This window comes from Myotis daubentonii, chromosome 5, assembly GCF_963259705.1.
Source record: "Myotis daubentonii chromosome 5, mMyoDau2.1, whole genome shotgun sequence".
In the NCBI taxonomy this organism is placed as follows: domain Eukaryota; kingdom Metazoa; phylum Chordata; class Mammalia; order Chiroptera; family Vespertilionidae; genus Myotis; species Myotis daubentonii.
The window spans coordinates 86,985,048-87,005,137 of record NC_081844.1 but is presented as its reverse complement, the minus strand read 5'-3'; the positions used below and the strand labels follow the sequence as shown (position 1 = coordinate 87,005,137).

The 20,090-nt window shown below is 42.3% G+C and overlaps 1 protein-coding gene across 1 annotated transcript in view; it reads left to right on the top strand.

Moving 5' to 3' along the window:
• The window catches only part of GRXCR2 (glutaredoxin and cysteine rich domain containing 2), a 51,590-nt gene that overhangs the window by 16,547 nt on the left and 14,953 nt on the right, over positions 1-20,090 (top strand). The gene's annotated exons all lie outside the window — the stretch shown is intronic.

Genomic DNA, 20,090 nt, shown 5'->3' with positions numbered 1-20,090 from the left:
AGGGACAAAACTGCCTGCCCTACCACCAGATAATAAACAGAGAAATGTTTTATAAACTGTAAAGTTCTGTTAGGAAAGTGGTTTGGGCATGTCTAATGATGACACACGTCTCCTAGGACTACTGGCATTCAACCAAGGGATGGTCCCTTATTTCAAAATGAAGACTAATGAAAGACAGGCATGGAGACAGGTGAAGGGCGGGGTGTATTTGGGGGTTTCCCTGGGAGTTCACTACCTGCTCCGGAGGCTGGCCCAGTAATCTGATTAGAAGGCGTCATTGGGCCAGTCCTGAGGCTGTGACAGGAGCCCCTCTTCTCTCCACTGAAGTGGTCCTTTACCTCCATCTGCCATCCACACCGTGAGCTTCTAGCTCAAAGACTGTGTTCTCTTCTCTTGGATGTTCAGCTCCCAGCATAGGGCCTGCCACACAGTGGGGATTCTGTTTGGGTTTACGGAAGGATTCAGAGTGAGTGGGAGGCTGTGCGGGTTTGTTGTTTGTAAAATATCCACAGCTCTGGGGTGACTGGAACATGGAAACACACATTTGTGGGCCTAGAAAACATGAGAAAGAACAGTAAGAATTGCTTTCCTTCCTGAGCCCATTTGTGCTTTGGGGATAAACCATGGGCAAGAAAGGAAACTTGGGAGTTGGTTGCTGGTGATGGGGTGGGGTGGGGGCAATGGGCAAATTTGGTGGAGAATTTGTCAATCTTGACACAATAATGCCATTCTGTCACAGGAGATGTGGACCCTTTGTACTTCCGGCCCTGGAATAATTGCATTTTCAAAAGGACAGGGAACTTACCAAATCAATCTAGTGATGGCTTCTGTTGTTAGGGTCAAAACATGTAATCTATGTTTTTTCTGAATGCTATTATGATCCTAAGCCAGGGAACTTCTTGGTTGTTTGTTGGTTTCCACTGTTGCTCCCATAACCTTAGGAACAGTGACAACTGACATCAATGAGGACACCGCCCTTTCTCTGAGGGCTTGCTCTATGCCACCCCACCCGTGCTGTGTCTTATTTCTCACAACTCTATAAGGTCAGTCATAAGCTTGACCCCATTTTACAGGTGAAGAAACTGAGGCTCGAAGGATTTAAGGGATTTCCCCAAGGTAACACAGTCACCTTAATCTGAACTGTGTTTGAATCCAGGCCTGATAGCTACATCCATGCCCTTCTCCACCCCTGAACTGCCTCTTTGGAGAAAAAGGCAGAGTTTATGATGAGATTGTACAGACCTGCCTCTGAAGTATTTTCTAAGCAGTTCAAGTAAAGCACTTCAAAATACAGATCATGTGTATTTCCGTGACAAGAAATCCTCCCCGCTCCCGCGGCACCTCCCTTCAAAGGCTTTTTCTTAGGCTCTGCTCAGGGTTCACCCTGGGGCCTGGGCATGGAAACGGGACAAGAAAACAAAAGACCCCAAGGCCTGTAACTGATCATGAATGAAACACGCTTCCCCGGCCTCACAAGATGTCAGTCGGATTCCCTTTGTTCTACAAGCTCTGGTTTCACAGAGCATCAGTTTCCCCTAATAATAAGCTTTTTAATTCTTCATCTAACGACAGCCCAGTCTTGAGAGTTCTTATGATCTCTGTTGCTCATCCAGCATGACAGACACGCGCACTGTGAGTTTATTTTCCTTCTTTTCTTTTCCGGTGCTTGTCACACATGACTCCCATCGCAGCGTAAGCAGGGGCTCTGAGCAGCCTCCCGCCTTTCCTCTGCCCCTCGCCTCCCACACAGCCACGCACAGCTCTTCGTGTTCTCTGTAGAGCATCGTCTGCTTCACTGTGAATAAGCTCTCCCTCTTCCCCCCCCCACCCCTCCTTGGTGACTCTTGTGTCAGCCAGGCATGCTGTAGGCACTTACGCGTGGGGGGTGGGTATTTTTGACTGGTTGTCTGTCTGAACTAACATTTATCATGCATCAACTCTGTTCTGGACATGTGCTGAGAGTTTTGAACGGATTATCTCATTAGCTCCTCACCTCACCTGGGTGAGATGGGTCCTGGTGGTAAACCCATTGTACGGATGAGGAAACTGAAGCACAAGGAGATGTCCAAAGGCATATAACCTTCTAGTGTCTAGATTCTAGAGCCTGTCTCCTTAACCAGCAGGACTCACTGGCTTGAGGTTGTTCTGGAAACTTCTGTGTGAAAATTGGAGAGTGTTGAGAATAATTTCTGACCAAAAGACCCTAGAGAATCAAGGTGGACAATGACCTCAGGAAAGTTCAAGCCAAGCAATAAGAGTAAGTAGACGGGTTTACAAAACATCCACAGACCTTTAAGATGACCCACACCAACCGACCATTCTCTGCCTATAAGGAGAGCTCAGGAATGGCCGAGGGAAACGGCCTTTGCCTCCATCTGTCACCTCCTGCAAGACCTCCTCTCTGTCATGTGCATCTATCCTACAATTTGCTCTTATCATGGCCTTTCCCAGAGAGGAGGGGAGCCCTTAGGATAGCAGTTCTTAAGATTTCAGGTAGGTCGGGATTGCTTAGGAAACTTATCTAAAATACACGTTCTGGAAATTCTGATTCAAGAGGCCTGGAAGAGGGACTCGGGGATTTTATTTTTACCAAGCACCTTTGGAGATCCGAGTGCAAGAAGTCTCCGAGGCACTATTTAAAAGTAACCACTGCTTTGCCTGGCTGGTGCAGCTCATTTGGTTGAGCGTCATTGTCCAATGTACCAAGAGGTCGCTGGTCCGATTCCTGGTCAGGGCACATGCCCAGGTTGATGGGTGGATCCATAGTAGGGCGTGTGCAGGAGGCAACCAATTTATGGATCTTGCTAATCAATGTTTCTCTCTCTCTCTCTCTCTCTCTCTCTCTCTCTCTCTCGCTCTCTCTCGCTCTCTCTGCTTCTCCCTTCTTCTCTCTCTAAAATCAATAAAAACAAATAAATAAATAACCACTGCTTCTCAGACTGTAGCATTGGACAAGGAAGCAAAAAGTGCCAGCTGGTCAGGGCTGACTTGGCCTTGGCAGTCTCTCACAGATGGCCGGGCGCATAACCGTAATCCCGTGACCCCAGAATCATCCGCTTGCTATCGCCCTTTGCTCTTTACCTCTGCTGCTGGGGAGGATGCCGCCCAGGAGCTGAGCATCTCATCTGCTGAGCTAACTGTAGGAGCTTTATAACATTTGTTATTATTTTTAAATCTTCTCACCTAGGATCAAGATTTTTATCTTAAGGTCTAAGATCTCCTACCAAGGGACTCCCTAACCTTTGAATCCCCGTTTAGACCAACTGAAATGATCAGGAAAAAGGAGGGAAGAGATCCAACACTAAAGACAGGCTATAGGGAGTGCTGCTCGTTTAGGTCTCGACCTAGCTGAAGCTGCTCCAAACTTAGTTTCCTCTGATTAAATTATGCTGGAAGCCCCACCTCCCATAGAAGGCTCCCCACCCACCCAAGAAGAGGAGTGGCCACCCATCCGGTCTCAGATATGATCTCCTGTGTGGCACTCCCAGTCTTTACGCTCAATTGAATTGCTGTTCAATGTCAGTTGTCTGTAATCACTAGCTCCATCAGGTTAGTAACAAACCTCTGAACAGGTCTGTTGTGCAGTCAATCCCTTGATTTTCCTTGGTCCCTGGCATGCTTCTAAAACCAACTCTTCCGATGTCCATGTAGACTCTGCTAGGACAGGAAACACATCTATCTGGAGAGAATAGCATAGAGCCTGCTACATAGAAGGTGCTCAGTAAATGTTTGTTGGTTGGGTAAGTAATCATAATTTTGTGAATCTACAATGATTTTTTTTTTGAGGCAGTTTTCCCCAAAGGAGGACTAGTATAAGAGCCACATAAAATTTCCCTTACTCACAGAAAAATGAGAAAATGTAGGGCAAATTTGAGGAACCTCCCAGAGCCTTGGTGTCCTCATCCACAGAATGGAGATGTGGCTTTTGATGGACAGGTGGATGCATATATAGGTGTACACACATATGTCACACAGCTGACCTTACTAGCATTTCAAACTTAGTTTAAATCTTAACTGCTTTATCTAAAGTAGGTCCCTTGGCCTCAGCCCTGTACGAGTTTCCTTCATAGCACTTTTTACAATTTACAATGAATTGATTTATATGAGTTTTGTGTTGTCTGCCCCATTAGATTGTAGGTAGGAAGTATAGTTACTTGTTACCGTGTATTCCCGATGTGGCAACAGTGGAGCGTATAGAGTTGATATATTATTGTTTCATTATTAATACTTATATTACTTTTATGGACAGTGGGGAAGTTATAGGAAAGGAGGAGCAACAAGGCCCTCTTTGCTTGGTTAGTGGGGAGGGTGACTTAGATTCACAAAGGTCAAGCTGCGGTGTGGAGGTGCTGGGCAAGAGACTCTTATCTTCCAGCGAGAGACGGCATGTGTTTCAGTGGTTGTTAATTTATGATCAGCTTCCCAGTTTCAGAAGATAAAGTTGGACGCCTCTTGTGTAATTTCGATTTATTTTAGTAATGAACTCAGTTGGCATTTTCCCTCTGGAATGCTGTTATTCAAACAAACTTGGCAGAGACTTGCTTGTAGGTACAACTGCAAAGGAATGAAATGAACTTCGATGTACAATATGAGTCCCAATATTGGTTCAGCCATGATGTGTTACTTAGAATGAGTGAGAGCAATAGGGATCTCGTTAACCCTCACAGTTTAGCACCAGCCTCCAGGAGAAGGGACGATCACGTCTGATCATCCTGTCCTGTTTAGCCCTGTAAATGCGCAGGAGACGGAGATTGATGGGGGAGCCAGAATATTTACCCCAACTCCTTTGTCATTTGTGGATAGATCTAAGACAGAAGACTATTGAGAAAGATTTATAGGAGTAAAGTGAGGTCATGGTCAGAAGGCTCAGCTAGGCAGAGAGAATTGTTATTACTCAGGCCTTCATCTTCCATTTATTGAGCATCTACTGTGTGCGAGTCTCTATTCCAGGCATTGGGGATTGGGTGGGGCAGAAGCCAGAGTCCTTATCCTCAAGGAACTTACATTCTGGTGGGAAGAGAAAGACAGTAACCAAATGAGCAAGTTAATCAATTACTTCTGCAAAGAAAATGGACCAGGGCAATGTCATAGGCAGCTACTCTGGTGGGGTGGTGGGGACTGTTTCAGGCTGGTGGTCAGGAAAGACATCTCTGAAAATGGGACATGGGAGTGAAAAGTGGCTGTTTGGGTGGAGGTAGCTGCACAGAGATGGACGTTAATAGCCTCTCAAGCCGAGGGCCAGAACAGGGAAGCCCTGCTCCTCAAATGAGCTCAACATTAGGAAACGACCCCAAAGACCCTTCATTCCCTCCCAAACAGGAAAATACAAATAATTACCATTTCCACATTCTTTACTACTCACCAGCGATGCTCATTATGTACCAGCAGTGTGACCTTGGACAGGTTATCAATCACTCTAATTTGACAGCTATAACACAGCAGCAACAAGGACTACACACCTCACAGCCTTGTTATGAGAATTACACATGATAGCAATGCATGCTAATAAATATCAGGTACTTATTATATACGGGGCACCATGCTAAGTGCTGCATATCTAATAGCTTATTTAACCTTCTTGATAACATTCCTAATAAGGCAAGAAACATTATAATCCCCATTTTGCAGATAAGATCACTGAGTGCAGAGAGGGTGAGTAGGTTGCTCAGGGTCACCCAGAGTTGGGATTTGAATCCAAATGCTCTTCTTCCAAAGCCCTCATCCTTACCTTACATCTTCCAGAGGCACAAGCCTTAGAACAGGGCCCGGCAGGTGCCTTGGCCCAGCCCTGTGCGCGGCAGCTCTCCATGCTTCTGGGTCTGCCATTACCACGCACATTGTCTTTCTTCCACTTCCTAGCAACTGTGGGTGATCTTAGACTCTGTATTTTAGAATGTGACATTTGGGAATCAATGATTTGCTGTAGAGCTGGAGCTGGAAGCCAGTTCTTCTGATCCCCAATCCTTAGGTCTTTTCCCTACACTGTGACTCCCTGGAGTTTTTGCTTATTAGAAGTAAGCATCTTTTGAAAGGAACCCTCAGAAATACACGCTGAATTTCCTTCAGTAGATCCAGCTGTGTGCAAAACAATAGGTTCAATTTTCTTCCTTAATACCGCTTCTATTAACATTTAAAACCTCCCTCCATATTCATTGTTCCTATTTTGAGCAGAAAAAAGTGTCAGAACATTTCAGTATTCATCTTGAAACCCACCAGGATTCTGAATTGACACCTCCTCAGCCACCTGTGGCCCCAGGTTCACTCTCTGTGCCTGTGTTGCTCCTCCTTGCGCCCATTCCAGGAATTTCCAGGTTTCCGGGAGACTTCTCTTCCCCGAGACTTCTCTGGTAGCAAACTTAGTTCCTAGTGAGTGAGTTTTTGTTTTCTTTTTGACCATGGTCATTCCTACCCTCTTGGATTTCTTGAGCTGAACTTTAAAGTTGAAAAACTTTAAAAAAAAGTTTTCTTGGATAAGATTATTAGAATATAGAGTCAACTCTGAGACTGGAGGAAAACACATCTGAGCTCACTGCCTTGAAAGCAATTCCAGTTACCCATGGGAGGAAGAGGACGGGACAGAAGACACATAGAGCAGCGAGAGCAACCTCACCCTGGTCGCTGATGAGGCTGGAGCTCCCTGTGACCTTGCTCTGGGCTTGGTGCAGATTTGTAACTTCAGTCCAGACTTCTTCTTTGGACTGAGACTCTGGGCAGAGACCCATGTTTGCACACAGCTTGCTCCCTGGGTTTGGAATCAGACTGAACTCGGCTCCAGTCATACATGCTCCTTGGCCTTTGGTTGTTGAAACCAGGCAGCCCAGCACATGTCTCTGAACTTTTACAAAATTTTCGTAAGGGAGAGGTACTTACAGACAACATCTGAGACTCTGGCTTCATGTAATGCTCTGCTTGATCTGAATTTGTGGCTCTTTTGGCAATTTAAGAGCAATTTTTGTGAAATTTTCCAGAACATTTTGTTTCCTCAGGCAAAAACTGGCTTTCACTGCATGAGCAACAGTTGAGAGTCAATTATGGCCTCTGCAAATCAATAAATCTAGGTAAGAGGCCGGATTCTTCCTGTTCACTGTGTGCATCATTCTCTGCCTTCCCCTCACTGAGAGAGAGAGAGAGAGAGAGAGAGAGAGAGAGAGAGAGAGAGAGAGAGAGAGAGAATGTTCATTTCTGAGAGAGACTTTCGAGTTTGGTCAACTGATGATTTTAGAGATGAGGAAACAGAGGCCCAGAAATTTATCCCACAAGTTTAATACAAGGCTATATTCATTTATTGCTTGTATAAGTTTTTTTTATAGGTTTTTTAGTTGGTATACATTTTGAAAAAATAAGTAAATATGTGCGCAGAAAATCTATCACTCTTGTTGCATTTTCCCACTAACCTGGACAAGCTGCTAGGAGAGAGGCTTGACCAGCTGGCCATTGAAGTCTCTGACCGGCTGATTGTCCTTGCCCACTTGACCTGATCCGCACCTCCCCAGACCCACAGACTTTCCCACACTAGACTGTGAGCTCCTTGGGAGCAGAGCCATACTTGTTTGGGTCACAGCTGTAGCCCTGCCTTCTAGCACAGTGCTTAGAAATTAGGTGCAAAGTACATATTTGTTTCATTGAAGCAGCTCTTTCCTGTCTTCTGGAGTCGTTCAGGCCATTTTAGTTCGTTGTGGGACGCAGCCTCAGTTCTCTCTCTTCCCTGCAGGTGGCAGTATTCAACGGCTTGAACTAGCCTTGCTGCTTTCTGAGGCAGTGGTTCTCAACCCATCAGACACAACGCATGGTTTTAGTAACAGCAATTTCATAACACCTCTTTATTATTCTGGAGTAATAGATTAAATAGTCCACCTACAAATATAGCTTCTAAAACCATACAACATCCTTGCTCTAATGTAAAGAGAAATAAAGGGCAAGTCATTGATAATAAAACACATACTTTCATAGCAAATGCTTGTGTGTGATTTTCTTAGGAGATACCATGAACTAGTCAGATGCTGTGCCTATGTCTAGGTCCCCTGTGAATACGACAACTACAGATGCTGTCTGATGCAGCAGCAGCAGCAGCATTTTATCTGTGAAGTAATTGTCCAGAATGGTAGACAATTCTTGGTAGAGTTCTGAATAAATAAAAGTATAAACTCCCTTAATATATATGCATTTTCAGTCCCTCAAATGTATACTAAAGACAAGTGCCTTACTTGCACCAATAAAACAACCAACCAACCAACCAACAGGTTCTAGGCTCAGATAATTACAAACAGGTGTTTTACCTGTGGGAGGATCAGAGGTGTGGGATAATTTCTTGTTTGCTGTGCTGTCCTTTATGTTGCAGGATGTCCACATTCCTGGGTCTCACCACTAATGTCTGTGGTGTTCATTCATTGTGAGAACAGTATTGAAAAATGTTTCCACACAAGGCCATAATGCCCTGTAGGGGGCGCTATCGACCCCATTAAGAACTTTTGCACTAGCTGTGCTAATTGGGCAGCCACAAGTCATTGTGGCTACTGAGCCTTGAAATGTGGCTAGTGCAACTGAAGAACTAAACTTTTGATTTAATTTACATGCACATTTTAAACTGATGCTCAATTCAGTTACTGGAAAACTTTTAAGTATGATTGGAACAACTTGGGTATGTGAATCTACTTTGTCAATGATAAATTTCATGAAATCTGAATGCAGATCAAATATTTCTAATAAAAGTTCAGTGACCTAATTGAGATGCTCTAAGTGTAAAAGATAAATAGGAGTTTGAAGATTGAGTAGGCAAAAAAGAATACAGAATATCATACGAATACCATGGTTATGTTGGATTACATGTTGAAATGATAAAGGTTTGGCTAGATTGGATTAAATGTTATTAAAATGAATTTCACTTGTTTCTTTTTGCCTTTTTAATGTTGTTTCTGGAAATTAAAAAATATATATATGTGGATTTTTTTCTATTGGAGAGTGCCGGAGGAGAGAAAACTCAGGACCAAAGTTTTACAGCCTCTGGGGCCTCTTCGTTCTTTCTGTCAGAAGTGAGAGAGGAGTTAGAAAAATTAGTTTCTTATTCTCTAGCTGGCACACCAGGGGCTGCAGGGACCGGGTCTTTGTGATGGTAGAATTATCCCAAGTGATTATTATTTAATGGAGTCCCAGATTTTGGCCTGTGGTAGCTGGCACGGTTGATGTTTTTCCACTACCCTCACCCTCTGCTGGGTCCTCTGGGAACCTTCCCTTTACATTCTGACGTGGGCGATTTGGCCTGTGATACAAAGACTTGTGCCAGCTCAGCTCAGAGGCAATGAGGAAAAGGCATTTCAAAGTACAAGGAAGATGGCTTATCTCTCCATTCCAGTGATTTACAGATAATGCAGGTGGTTAAATTTCAAAGCTATCTGTGGGGTCTCCTCTGAGGCATAGCATAGAGAACCAGCCTCACTGGTAGCTAAGTTACAACCCAGCCATGGAGAGGCCTCACATATTCAGAAGTCTGTTATGGGATCTACATTATAGCTAGACTGGTTAGAAGCATTTTCTGTCCCACTTTTAAGGAATCGACTATTATTCCCAAGTGGTCAAATTGATGGTGTGAGTGAAGCATTATTAATGCTGAGAAGCATGAACTTTGGGCTCAGACTGGGCAAGGATAACGACTGACTTTTCATGGCTGTGGGACCCTGGGCAGATAACTTCTCTGAGCATCAGTTTCTAGTCTTCCTACCTATAAAACACCATTCTCATATATAGCTAATCTCAATAGCAGCCGCTGTTTTTCACCAAGAAGCGGGAGTGGGAGGTGGGGAGAACTTCTAAGCAGGCAAGCATCTTAGGACAGCATCTCCAAGACTATGTTTCTCAGAACGCTGATCCTATGAGATAGAATTCCAACAATAAAAACAGGGTTGTGTTTTTTTTTTTTTGTAAGTCACTTCTACTGCTTTTTGGACATGGTGTATCCCCAAGTCAAGAATGACAAATACTTAACATTCTGGGAAGTCTTGCAACAAATCAGTTTAACTTAGCTTAACCCAACATTTCCCAAACTTATTTTAATAGGAATTTTTCAAGAAATAACTATTAGTTGTGTGGGCCATACTTTGGGAAATGATGGCACAAGAAAAAAATGTCCTACCTTCTAGTCAGAGCTCCTTGATCCCACACTTTGAATGGGCTGATTTGTCATCACATTGTCATGTGACCTGGGGGGTGCGGGGGGGGGGGGGGATATAAGTTGGACAAGCCACCAGACTTTCCCATATCACCTAAGTCCATAATGAAAAACCCACTCCTGAAGGAGCTCAAGCAATCTTGGGGGGGAAATGGTGGTGACATGGGATATGACAGCCTCTTAAACCATTGGCTTGTAATTTCTATTTTGATTGGTGGTGGAATAGATGGGAGGGATGGTAAATTTAGATTTTGTTTTTCATGTTTTTTTATAAAGTCCCATGAACTCTCACAACTCTCTACAAATGATCAATAATTAAAATAATTTTCTGCCATAACAATATTTCAAAAGGAAATGCCAGACTGCGGTTTAAATACACACACACACACACACACACACACACACACACACTCATATACATGTGCACTCTCTCTGTACAGTAATGTATGAGCAGATTAAAAGGATATGTTTAATTTATAAGCCGTACTCTGATTAGAAATGATAGATGTGGAAAGATCGCTAAAGGATAATGTTCATACTCAATTTGCAATAATTGCACATTTCTTTCATCAAGACACATATCTAATATAATTTCTCAAATCCCAAAGTACACATAAAAAGACAGTCCAGTAAATGACCTCAGAAGGGATAGGATACAAATTTTACTTCAAAGAAGATTCAGAATACGGTAGGGCAGTGGTCGGCAAACTGTGGCTCGCAAGCCACATGCAGTTCTTTGGCCCCTTGAGTGTGGCTCTTCCACAAAATACCGACTTCTGCGCATGGGCCATGAAGTTTCAATCTCACTGTACGTGCACGTCCGCACATGGTATTTTGTGGAAGAGCCACACTCAAGGGGCCAAAGAGCTGCCTGTAAATCTGTAAATGAAGCATCACACAGAATGTCAGTTTGTCCCATCATCACGGAGACTAAGTCTAATCACTGGGCTAGATGTCCACGAGATGAGAGCTTTTTTTAAAAAAAGCTCTAGAGACTTTGAAGCATGCAACAGACTGATGTATCTCAGAGGGAAGGGGGATGAGAAGAAATTAACCAATGAATATATGTGCATATATATATAGCCCATCGACAGACAATGGTGTGGGGAAGGCCTGGGGAGGGATGGGAGTAGGGTAAAGGGGACCAATGGGGGGAGGGAGAGGACACATCTGTAATACTTTCAACAATAAAGATAAAATTTTTAAAAAGTAATGAGCCCCATAATGAGCTTATAAATTGAGTGATTTTGTTTATGTAAGTCAGGCATGTCAAACTCAAAGGCTAACGGGCCAAATAAACGAGGTTTAAGTTTATGTGGGCCACAAAAAAAAGAAGCTTCAATTTTCAGAGAAACAGGTTTATTTCGATGGAGACATGCTGAATACAATGGGCTGAAATAAATGAGTAATTGTTAACATAAAATAATAGAACATTTTAATAAAAATTAATATTTTTTCTTGAACATTAACTTATCAGACACCGAATAACTGCACAAATTAATAAGCATAACACAAATAAACCTGTTTTTCTTGTTCTCCGAAAGTGAAATATTTCGTGTTGCGCACACCAAACAAGTTAGTCCAAGACTAATGATGTGGCAATTGGCTGCTAAAATATTCGCTGCTAGTATTAGTGGAGAGAAATGGTGCATCTGCATGTAAGGTGTGTAAGGGAAATGAATGCAACACAATTATATTAATCAGTCATTAGCGAATGTTGTACTTCTTTATTAATAATTATGTATAACAGGATATTGTAAAAATTAAGTTATGAAATTTTTATTAAAATATTTCTTACATACTGTTATATTGGCTGGGCCGCAAAAATATTCATTGTGGGCTATAGGCAACCCGTGGGCTGTGAGTTTGACATGCTTGTGTAAGTAATTTCTACTTTCAATGACCCATCAAAATTTTCTGCAATTGGGCACAGTCCTGAGTAAGTGATTTTACCTTAAGTTTGATTTAAGTCAAAGTCCCTTCTTTCTGTATTTAAATGGACTGAAAAATATGTTTTTAATAAAAGTATGATTTCTTATTATTTGAACTCAGCCAGAGGAAAAATGGTAGAAGTTTGAAGATTTAATTTTCTCCAGCAAGTTGCATAAATTCATCTGTACTTTAAAATGTTAGGTACAGTTTACTTTAAAAATATTGTGTTTTCTAATATTAAAATCAATATTAGCTCATTGTCAGACATTTAGAAATATATATAAAAGTATGAAAAAATAAAAATCATCACCTACTTAGAATCATTGTTAACATTTTAATGTATTTAAATTTGAGTCTTTTTCTCCTATACAATTTTACATACTGAATTCTAAATCACAGGACCAAAAATTTGTGTTATACCTTTCCCCACTTAATTTGTATATAAATATTTTGCATATTATTTCAAACTCATTGTGAATCTTTAAAAAATGACTATGAAATATTTTACATTGTAAATTTCCTACTGTTGAACACTGAAGTTTTCTTCAATGTTTTTGCTATTATGAATAATGTTCTGGAGAACATATTTATCTATATAAATATTTTTCTCCATTTCAACTTCTTTTCTTGGGAGTGCTCCTAACCACACTGGTTTGGCACTGCCCAATTTGATCACGTTTTGGTCCAATAAACTCTTCAAATTTTTAACATTCCTCCTTCTATCTTTTAACAGTTCTGGTGTCAGCAGAGGGGACTGAAGGAGGCCCCCAACAGCTCAGGAGCAATTAGCAACCAGATGTAGGTGTCATTGAGCCCCTAAGTCAGTGTTCTCTTGCTGCTATTGGCGGTTGGGTGTAAGCCCCTTAGATCCTGGATCCTACTCTGCCGCTTTTGAGTTATGAGCTTTTAGACTTTATTTGAGCATCCCTTTTTGTCAGAGTTTGATTGGATCTGACTTAGAAACCGAACTGGGTCCCAGGTTGGACTGGTTCCAACTTAAACTGGACAGATCCAGTGTGAGGCCTGCTGGGCCACCCCACTCTCTCCAGAGTCTGCAGACAGTTTCCTGGGAAAACTGGCAGAAGCCAGCAAAGGCCAAGAATTCTCATCCAAGTCAGTTCGCCCAGATCTCCATCAGTGGTACTTGGGTGAGAGAGGAAGGGGAAGTTTCATGTCCCTTCCTTTCCAAGTTCTGATTGGCAGGAAAAACATTAGTTATCGATCCTCTTTCCCAGGGACAGCTCTTGCCTTCTTGTTTATCTCATTTTGTGACCTGAGTACTTTGCCTGGCAGCCGTCAGGTTGGGTGCCCCCCAAATACAGCTGGACAGAAATGTGGGCTGCACTCCATTTTAGGCTAGGGTCCTACCGACTATTGCAGCTCTCAGAGGAATTGTCCAAGTCTTTCCTTCTTCCTTGTGCTTATCTTTGGGAGTGGCTCTGGGTCTTAAGCAGGTAGCATCTTTTACACCCTCTTTGGAGATGCCTTTTGTGTCTATGGGGTTGTTCAATATTGTGAGGAATGTTTACTGTTTGTCCCGGTGAAACCTGACAAGATAATGGAAAAGATTTTTTTTTTTTAAGTAGCTCTATGGTCAGACATTGGTTAAATTGGATGCTGATATTCAGAGCCTGATAGGAGCTTCTTTTTAAAACCTTCTCCCCTAAGCTAAAATAAAACTGTGTACCTATAGGGAAAGAAAAACATTCTGAAGCCATTATGGAAGGCTTTACTAAAATCTTCCAAAGAAACACAGCTGTAAATCTAGATCATAGGAATCTTTTTTAAAAATTAAATTTATTAGGCTGACATTGGTTAATAACACAGAATAGGTGTAAAGTGTATAGTTCTATAACATATCATCTGTATATTGCATTGTGTGCTCACCACCCATAGTCTAGTCTCCCTCCAGCACCGTATCTTTGACCCTTTTTTGATTTCCTTTAGTTGGTGATCCCCCTGATATAAAGAAGCAAACTGAGGACAATTGTAGTTGGATGGCTGGGTCAGCCTCTTGATGTCATTCAGGCTGCAGCCCAATTCTTCAAGGAATTAAAAACAATTACACTTGGCTTACAAATTGAGTTTTTATAAAAACAGAAATTTGGCTCTAGAAAGAATTCAGAGCTCACCTATTCTTTTTAGTAACCCCCAAATCTCCTCTGTTCATCTCAAAGGCTAGAAAATATGTAGACCCGGATTTCGGGGTGGTGGTGGGGAGCCCTTCTTGGAGAGATTACTGTACTATATCCTTTCTGTGTCTTTGAGATGCAGATGTTCTACCTGGTCTCTTGGAACACAGAGCCATTTCTTGAAATGCAAACTTCAGGGATATAATTCTGATCATAAAAAGAAAACAACAATAAGAAGCTATTTGAAAATTAGGTGAATGAAAAATCATAAAAGTTTTTCCACAAATGTTGCTAGAAGCTTTAGCTATTTTAACTTGTTCTATCCACCAGAAACACAATTGGAATAAAACTGTTGTTTTATAAACAAGTTCTGCGCTATCACACCTGTCTTTTGGCTAAAGTTTAAAAACAGAAGCTGTAAGATCTCTCCTCCTGTGTGTATGTTTATGTATGTCTATGTACGTATGTCATAGATGTGTGATATTTTCTACCTCCAGGTGGTATTGCCAAAATTAATTTGTAGAGAATTCTATTTAATTGGCTTTAAGACAAATAAGCAATGTATGTAAATCAAATATACTCTTAGAAATATGGAAACTAACCTAACTGTCTTTCAAGTGCATGTGATCTAGAATAAATGATCCTATATAATAAAAGCCTAATATGCTAAGTGTCTGGTTGTCTGGTCTAACGTTTAACCAATCAGAGTGTAATATGCTAATGACATGCTAAGGCCACTCAACCACTTGCTATGACATGCACTGACCACCAGGGGAAGACAGTTGGCCAGTTGACCAGTCGCTATGATGTGCACTGACCATAGGGGGCAGATGCTTCAACCAGTAGGTTAGCTTGCTGCTAGAGTCCGGCCAATTGGGACTGAGCAAGACGGGCTGGACATGCCCTGGAGCCCTCTCACGGTCCCTCCCCAGCTGGCCAACCTTCCATGTCCCTCCCCGGCCCCGATTGTGCACGGGTAGGGTCCCTTGGCCTGGTCTGCACAAATTTTCATGAGTAATCTAAACAGAATTGTTAAGAACAAGGAGCCCTAGCTGGTTTTGCTCAGTGGATAGAGCATCGGCCTGCAGACCAAAGGGTCCCAGGTTCTATTCAGGACAAGGGCACATACCTTGGTTGTAGGCTCCTTCCTCCTTGGTCAGGGCCCTGGTCGGGGTTCGTGCAGGAGGCAACTAATTGATGTGTTTCTCTCACATCAATGCTTCTTTCTGTCTTCCCCTCTCTCTTCCACTCTCCCTAAAAATCAATGGAAAAATATCATTGGGTGAGGATTAACAAAACAAACAAACAAACAAACAAAACAATGAAATTAAATGGATGCAAGTAAGATAAAAGTTTATAAATGGACAGGGTTGATGCCCTGTCAGGTACTTTTTATTTATTTATTTATTTGCTCCAAACTAGTTTGGTTCCTGGGGGGCGGGGCGGGCTGGCTAAGGAGTATCCTTAAGTCTCTTGGCATTCTCTGCCTAATAGTTATTGTAGTCTTCCTAGTGAGCTGTATTCTCTCAGAGGTCTCAAGTGCATTTTTTGCAGCTATGAGCAGTACATCAGGTGGTCTCACTGCTCTTGGAGAAACAGAAATAACTTAAACAATGAGTTGAACAGCAAGAACAATTTTTCCACAGATCTGACATCATACCCTATGCATTTCCCAATGAGACAAGAACACCTTCACTCTGATGGTGACTGGGAGTGGCACTAATACCAAATTTTTGGACCATCTCTCATGTAGGAGAGGATGACCAAAAAGGGGGGAGGGTTATTAAATTGATTAAACAAGGAGACCATTAAACTGATGTGGCTCTAATGCCATGGCAATCTACCAAAATCTTAAAGTTTTGATATTGGCAAACCCAAATCTAGGCCTGTAGGTACCACCTCATGGTTACAAAATCACAATGCTAAGAATAACCCATCACAAACAGCCAACTAGGCTTTCAACTATAGACAACCAGTAATTTCCTTATTTTGCATCCCTTTTTCTCTGCTGAGAGAGCACTCCTAACCACCTCTGGTTTGGTGCTGCCCAATCTGAATCAATTTTTGCTCAAATAAACTCTTAAGATGGAAAAAGAAAAATCTCCTTAAGAGAAATTATTGGGTTGAAAGGGATGGATTTTTTTTCATTTATTTTTTCCTTGATTATCAAAGTAAGATAAGCTTATCATAGACAATTAAAAATTGAATGAAACAGGGAAAGAAAAACTCATTACCGTTGGTAACTGGACAACCAAGGGGTCCGGGCTGCCTGTCACTACTGCAGCCAATTAAGCAGAGACAGGGCTGAATCATATATGAGCGTTTATTCCCATAATGCTGGCAGCGTGGGAGAGCAGCAGGTCATCCACAAAAATCTGCTCTGCCTCTCCCCATAAGCCAGCTGCTTATATTGGGTAGAAGGACAGAGATTACATGGGAAAGTAGGAATTACAGGCATGGAGAAGCAGGCACGGGATAAGCATTACAGGTTACAAGTCATGTGGGCTGGCAGGGGTCACAGAGAGCGGCTAGAGCAGCGGTTCTCAACCTGTGGGTCCCAACCCCTTTGGGGGTCAAACGACCCTTTCACAGGGGTCGCCTAAGACCATTGGAAAACACATATATAATTACATATTGTTTTTGTGATTATTCACTATGCTTTAATTATGTTTAATTTGTAACAATGAAATTGGGGGTCACCACAACATGAGGAACTGTATTAAAGGGTCGCGGCATTAGGAAGGTTGAGAACCACTGCAGTAGAGGCTGGGGGTTGTAAAGGGTGGGTGCCTCCGGGACTAGATTATTTCAGCCACGAGGTTGTAGATCTTTCCATAATGATATGCAGTTCTCGGGACAGGAGGCTGGACTGCATTCCGATGTTAGCTCCCAGCCAGGTTAGAATGTGCTTTCTCAAATCAGAACAGAACCATCGCAGTTATTAACAAAGCATGATCAGTATTTCTTATAATTGTAGCTAGTCCCCAGTATTCTATTTCTGCCTCTAACACTTTTACCCATTGCAATCAATGTTAATGTTTTGACATTATTTCTTCTGATTTATGCAGTTTTTTCTGTCTTTGTAGGGTTCAAGAAATGAATATTTTTAAGGCTTTTTCATCATGCTACCAGAATTGCTTTCAATTTATCAATTATATCCTCCTCCTGGAATAATTCTGAAAACACTAAAATCTATAAAATAACCAAAAGTATGATTCTTTCAGAACTTTCCACGATTTTGGTCTGGCTCACTCAGAGTCTATTGTGAACATAGGACAAGGCCTAAAAAAACTATAGAACAAATGCTACTTGGAAAACTCATTTCCACCTTTTGCTTTCTTCAGATAATTAAATGATTCTTTTTTCATAGTCAGGATCCTATTTAATTCAGTTGTGTTGATATTTCTAACTTAATTTTAACATAACAATTTCCAAGGTGGCAGAAGCATGATTGTGCAAATGCATCAGTGCACAGGCTCTGGTTGAAGTCTACTCTTCTGAAAGGCTACCTTTGTTAATGGTGTTCATTTCTTGAGCAATTGAAAATGCCTGTTTGGCAAGTAGCCGTGAATGGAAGTCAGCTCACTGGTCCTTCCAGATGAAGATAGACTATTGGTCACGTATTCATACCGGTTTCTGGGATGAACAGAAGAAAATATTCTCTTTTTTAGGGCTTCCCAATCTTTCTCATGGTGTGGCATACATAGCAAATAATAATATTTGTTCTATACACTAGAATAAACGAATGAGGCTGATGTAGTCACAGGTGACTGCCTGCCTGGAAGCCTTGGGGCCCACTTGGTTGTCCTAAGCGCCGAGGGATACAGGGTCCAGTCTCCTGTAAAGTGTTCATGGTACATCAGGGCTGGCCCTGCTTCCTAGGGAACCTAGAGGAATGTCTATTCTGACGTTATGAAGAGCATACCTTTGTGTGTTTTTTAGAGATGCTGTTTCTGTGTGTGTATGTGTTTAACCTATTTCTTGTATTGATTACATGGGGGCTTTATCATAGTGAAACCCCTCCTATTTAGTAGAAATATAGGTATTTTTCTTGACAACTTTCTGATCCTACCTCTTCACTATTGTCCACAAAATATGTATAACTCCTCTTCCAAAAGTTTTATTTATTTGATTTCTCTCACCTAGAAGTCATTCATACAACAATTCTTACCTGAATTCTATTATTTACCAGGCACTTTGGTAAACACTGGGGATAGAGAAATGGTAAAGGCAGCTTCTGACTCTATGAAGCTCACAGCTTAGTGGGGTGGGGGAGGAAAAGGAACCACAAGAATAGTAAAGAAAACAAGCACGCGATGGTGGTAGGCCCAGCGTTCCATGGCATTCTCCCTGAGGCAGGAAGGAAGGCTTCCCAGAAGTGGTGACATTTGGGTTGGGACTTCAAGGAGGAGGGGAAGTTTGACATTTCAATGAGGAATCAGAGTACTGGATAAAAGGCAGAAACTGGTGGTTTTGAGAAACAGATGAGCTTGTCCGTGTGCCCGGAACGCCAATTCCAGGAAGCACTTGGAAGAGTGGAGAGGACCAGGCTGGGAAGGAAGGTAGGGTTAGGTTTTGAGGAACCTTGCCCGCTGAAAGGAAGGGTTAGGGCTTGTTATGCGGGAGACTGACGTTCACAGAGTTGTGTTTTGGAAACCGCTCTGGCATCAGGGTGGAGGATGGACTTGCAGATGGGTGAGACAGTCATTAGAAGGCTGCTTTGAAAACAGAAGCGATGAGGACTTGACCTACAGCTAGGGTGCTGGGGTGGGTGAAAGAAGGAGTGGTGATAGAATTCCTAGGAATGGCCACAGGAGCATCAGCAGTCAGCTTGGACAATGCAGTAACTGATAGCATTAGCAAAAACAGGGTGGAAAGCGTAACCCCCACCATTCCAGCTCTTCAAATCCAGCCCATCCTTTTAGACTCAACCCAAGGGGCCTTTCCTTTACAAGCCTTCTTCTTCCATCCTTGTCCCCTCAGGGACCACTTTCTTCCCAGAAGAGCTATGCTGTGAGCCAGCGGTGGACTGCTCGCTCCCTAAACAAGAGGCTATTTTATGTGTTAGGTCTGTTTCCTAAACCAGGTTGTAGGACTGTCATTCTCAAGCCCCAGGTTTCCTGCTTCTCTGATAGTCATTCCAATGACGGGCTCACAGTGTTGGGCATTTGCCCGGTGCTGTCTGCAATAGGCAGTGGTGCCTAGTGCTGTGCTTGAAAAGAAAAAAAAATTGTCTTTAAAAAAGAAAAGTTTATTGAAGTATAATTGACGTGCAATAAACTGCCTGTATAAAATAGACATGAAGTGGAACTTATCTGGTTCACACAGAGGCAGAAGGCCCAGAGTCCAGGACCTGTGGCTCCCTCTTGTCTAGGATTCCTTGAGACACAATCGGAAGACATTTGACTTGGTGGCCTGGTCAAGGGTTTTGGAGTCAGATAGAACCGAGTTCAAATCCCTGCCCTTTACTTGCTTAGCTGTAATCCAGCAGATAAATGGGGAAACTGCTCTGAGCCCCACTTTCTGCTCTGTAAACAAGGGACAATAGTACTTTCACTGTAGGGTTATTGTGAGGGTGAAGTAAGCTAATGTATGTAAAAATCTCTGGCACTTATTAAATGCTTATTAGGTCATGGCTGTTGGTAAGAATAACAAGACATTTGCTAAGTCATTGAGTAATTGATCCGTATTGAACTGTTACTTGTTCAGGCTAAATAAACTTACTCAGGTTAAGAAAAGCCAGGGTTGGGGTGAATTTCTGGGCGAGTTTGGGATTCAGAGGGGGCCCAATCTTGTCTTATGCTCCCTCCACTCCATAAACCCGCAATCGCCTGCCTTTGCATGAGGGTCTATCAATACTTAAT